Source organism: Echiichthys vipera, assembly GCF_963691815.1.
Source record: "Echiichthys vipera genome assembly, chromosome: 3".
Lineage (NCBI taxonomy): Eukaryota > Metazoa > Chordata > Actinopteri > Perciformes > Trachinidae > Echiichthys > Echiichthys vipera.
The window spans coordinates 111332-116009 of record NC_139828.1 but is presented as its reverse complement, the minus strand read 5'-3'; positions in this window follow the sequence as shown (position 1 = coordinate 116009).

The window sequence follows — 4678 nt, the reverse complement described above, 5'->3', positions numbered from 1 at the left end:
AGTAGATCAGTGTGTGTTAGTGTGAAGTAGATCAGTGTGTGTAGTGTGAAGTAGATCAGTGTGTTAGTGTGAAGTAGATCAGTGTGTGTTAGTGTGAAGTAGATCAGTGTGTTAGTGTGAAGTAGATCAGTGTGTTAGTGTGAAGTAGATCAGTGTGTGTTAGTGTGAAGTAGATCAGTGTGTGTTAGTGTGAAGTAGATCAGTGTGTTAGTGTGAAGTAGATCAGTGTGTTAGTGTGAAGTAGATCAGTGTGTTAGTGTGAAGTAGATCAGTGTGTTAGTGTGAAGTAGATCAGTGTGTTAGTGTGAAGTAGATCAGTGTGTTAGTGTGAAGTAGATCAGGTGTGTTAGTGTGAAGTAGATCAGTGTGTTAGTGTGAAGTAGATCAGTGTGTTAGTGTGAAGTAGATCAGTGTGTTAGTGTGAAGTAGATCAGTGTGTTAGTGTGAAGTAGATCAGTGTGTGTAGTGTGAAGTAGATCAGTGTGTTAGTGTGAAGTAGATCAGTGTGTTAGTGTGAAGTAGATCAGTGTGTTAGTGTGAAGTAGATCAGTGTGTTAGTGTGAAGTAGATCAGGTGTGTTAGTGTGAAGTAGATCAGTGTGTTAGTGTGAAGTAGATCAGTGTGTTAGTGTGAAGTAGATCAGTGTGTGTAGTGTGAAGTAGATCAGTGTGTGTTAGTGTGAAGTAGATCAGTGTGTTAGTGTGAAGTAGATCAGTGTGGTTAGTGTGAAGTAGATCAGTGTGTGTAGTGTGAAGTAGATCAGTGTGTTAGTGTGAAGTAGATCAGTGTGTTAGTGTGAAGTAGATCAGTGTGTTAGTGTGAAGTAGATCAGTGTGTTAGTGTGAAGTAGATCAGTGTGTTAGTGTGAAGTAGATCAGTGTGTTAGTGTGAAGTAGATCAGTGTGTTTAGTGTGAAGTAGATCAGTGTGTTAGTGTGAAGTAGATCAGTGTGTGTTAGTGTGAAGTAGATCAGTGTGTGTTAGTGTGAAGTAGATCAGTGTGTTAGTGTGAAGTAGATCAGTGTGTTAGTGTGAAGTAGATCAGTGTGTGTTAGTGTGAAGTAGATCAGTGTGTGTTAGTGTGAAGTAGATCAGTGTGTTAGTGTGAAGTAGATCAGTGTGTGTTAGTGTGAAGTAGATCAGTGTGTTAGTGTGAAGTAGATCAGTGTGTTAGTGTGAAGTAGATCAGTGTGTTAGTGTGAAGTAGATCAGTGTGTTAGTGTGAAGTAGATCAGTGTGTGTTAGGTGAAGTAGATCAGTGTGTTAGTGTGAAGTAGATCAGTGTGTTAGTGTGAAGTAGATCAGTGTGTGTTAGTGTGAAGTAGATCAGTGTGTTAGTGTGAAGTAGATCAGTGTGTGTTAGTGTGAAGTAGATCAGTGTGTGTTAGTGTGAAGTAGATCAGTGTGTGTTAGTGTGAAGTAGATCAGTGTGTTAGTGTGAAGTAGATCAGTGTGTGTTAGTGTGAAGTAGATCAGTGTGTTAGTGTGAAGTAGATCAGTGTGTTAGTGTGAAGTAGATCAGTGTGTTAGTGTGAAGTAGATCAGTGTGTTAGTGTGAAGTAGATCAGTGTGTTAGTGTGAAGTAGATCAGTGTGTTAGTGTGAAGTAGATCAGTGTGTTAGTGTGAAGTAGATCAGTGTGTGTTAGTGTGAAGTAGATCAGTGTGTTAGTGTGAAGTAGATCAGTGTGTTAGTGTGAAGTAGATCAGTGTGTTAGTGTGAAGTAGATCAGTGTGTTAGTGTGAAGTAGATCAGTGTGTGTTAGTGTGAAGTAGATCAGTGTGTTAGTGTGAAGTAGATCAGTGTGTGTTAGTGTGAAGTAGATCAGTGTGTTAGTGTGAAGTAGATCAGTGTGTTAGTGTGAAGTAGATCAGTGTGTTAGTGTGAAGTAGATCAGTGTGTGTTAGTGTGAAGTAGATCAGTGTGTTAGTGTGAAGTAGATCAGTGTGTGTTAGTGTGAAGTAGATCAGTGTGTTAGTGTGAAGTAGATCAGTGTGTTAGTGTGAAGTAGATCAGTGTGTTAGTGTGAAGTAGATCAGTGTGTTAGTGTGAAGTAGATCAGTGTGTTAGTGTGAAGTAGATCAGTGTGTTAGTGTGAAGTAGATCAGTGTGTTAGTGTGAAGTAGATCAGTGTGTTAGTGTGAAGTAGATCAGTGTGTTAGTGTGAAGTAGATCAGTGTGTGTTAGTGTGAAGTAGATCAGTGTGTGTTAGTGTGAAGTAGATCAGTGTGTGTTAGTGTGAAGTAGATCAGTGTGTTAGTGTGAAGTAGATCAGGTGTGTTAGTGTGAAGTAGATCAGTGTGTTAGTGTGAAGTAGATCAGTGTGTTAGTGTGAAGTAGATCAGTGTGTTAGTGTGAAGTAGATCAGTGTGTTAGTGTGAAGTAGATCAGTGTGTTAGTGTGAAGTAGATCAGTGTGTGTTAGTGTGAAGTAGATCAGTGTGTTAGTGTGAAGTAGATCAGTGTGTTAGTGTGAAGTAGATCAGTGTGTTAGTGTGAAGTAGATCAGTGTGTGTTAGTGTGAAGTAGATCAGTGTGTGTTAGTGTGAAGTAGATCAGTGTGTTAGTGTGAAGTAGATCAGTGTGTGTTAGTGTGAAGTAGATCAGTGTGTTAGTGTGAAGTAGATCAGTGTGTGTGTGTGAAGTAGATCAGTGTGTGTTAGTGTGAAGTAGATCAGTGTGTTAGTGTGAAGTAGATCAGTGTGTTTAGTGTTAGTGTGAAGTAGATCAGTGTGTGTTAGTGTAGTCAGTAGATCAGTGTGTTAGTGTGAAGTAGATCAGTGTGTTAGTGTGAAGTAGATCAGTGTGTTAGTGTGAAGTAGATCAGTGTGTTAGTGTGAAGTAGATCAGTGTGTGTTAGTGTGAAGTAGATCAGTGTGTTAGTGTGAAGTAGATCAGTGTGTTAGTGTGAAGTAGATCAGTGTGTTAGTGTGAAGTAGATCAGTGTGTTAGTGTGAAGTAGATCAGTGTGTTAGTGTGAAGTAGATCAGTGTGTTAGTGTGAAGTAGATCAGTGTGTGTTAGTGTGAAGTAGATCAGTGTGTTAGTGTGAAGTAGATCAGTGGTGTTAGTGTGAAGTAGATCAGTGTGTTAGTGTGAAGTAGATCAGTGTGTTAGTGTGAAGTAGATCAGTGTGTGTTAGTGTGAAGTAGATCAGTGTGTGTTAGTGTGAAGTAGATCAGTGTGTGTTAGTGTGAAGTAGATCAGTGTGTTAGTGTGAAGTAGATCAGTGTGTTAGTGTGAAGTAGATCAGTGTGTTAGTGTGAAGTAGATCAGTGTGTTAGTGTGAAGTAGATCAGTGTGTTAGTGTGAAGTAGATCAGTGTGTTAGTGTGAAGTAGATCAGTGTGTGTAGTGTGAAGTAGATCAGTGTGTTAGTGTGAAGTAGATCAGTGTGTTAGTGTGAAGTAGATCAGTGTGTGTTAGTGTGAAGTAGATCAGTGTGTTAGTGTGAAGTAGATCAGTGTGTTAGTGTGAAGTAGATCAGTGTGTTAGTGTGAAGTAGATCAGTGTGTTAGTGTGAAGTAGATCAGTGAGTGTTAGTGTGAAGTAGATCAGTGTGTGTTAGTGTGAAGTAGATCAGTGTGTGTTAGTGTGAAGTAGATCAGTGTGTTAGTGTGAAGTAGATCAGTGTGTGTGAGTGTGAAGTAGATCAGTGTGTTAGTGTGAAGTAGATCAGTGTGTTAGTGTGAAGTAGATCAGTGTGGTTAGTGTGAAGTAGATCAGTGTGTGTTAGTGTGAAGTAGATCAGTGTGTGTTAGTGTGAAGTAGATCAGTGTGTTAGTGTGAAGTAGATCAGTGTGTTAGTGTGAAGTAGATCAGTGTGTTAGTGTGAAGTAGATCAGTGTGTGTTAGTGTGAAGTAGATCAGTGTGTGTTAGTGTGAAGTAGATCAGTGTGTTAGTGTGAAGTAGATCAGTGTGTTAGTGTGAAGTAGATCAGTGTGTTAGTGTGAAGTAGATCAGTGTGTGTTAGTGTGAAGTAGATCAGTGTGTTAGTGTGAAGTAGATCAGTGTGTTAGTGTGAAGTAGATCAGTGTGTTAGTGTGAAGTAGATCAGTGTGTTAGTGTGAAGTAGATCAGTGTGTGTTAGTGTGAAGTAGATCAGTGTGTTAGTGTGAAGTAGATCAGTGTGTGTTAGTGTGAAGTAGATCAGTGTGTTAGTGTGAAGTAGATCAGTGTGTGTTAGTGTGAAGTAGATCAGTGTGTTAGTGTGAAGTAGATCAGTGTGTTTAGTGTGAAGTAGATCAGTGTGTTAGTGTGAAGTAGATCAGTGTGTTAGTGTGAAGTAGATCAGTGTGTTAGTGTGAAGTAGATCAGTGTGTTAGTGTGAAGTAGATCAGTGTGTTAGTGTGAAGTAGATCAGTGTGTGTTAGTGTGAAGTAGATCAGTGTGTTAGTGTGAAGTAGATCAGTGTGTTAGTGTGAAGTAGATCAGTGTGTTAGTGTGAAGTAGATCAGTGTGTAGTGAAGTAGATCAGTGTGTTAGTGTGAAGTAGATCAGTGTGTTAGTGTGAAGTAGATCAGTGTGTGTTAGTGTGAAGTAGATCAGTGTGTGTTAGTGTGAAGTAGATCAGTGTGTGTTAGTGTGAAGTAGATCAGTGTGTTAGTGTGAAGTAGATCAGTGTGTTAGTGTGAAGTAGATCAGTGTGTGTTAGTGTGAAGTAGATCAGTGTGTGTTAGTGT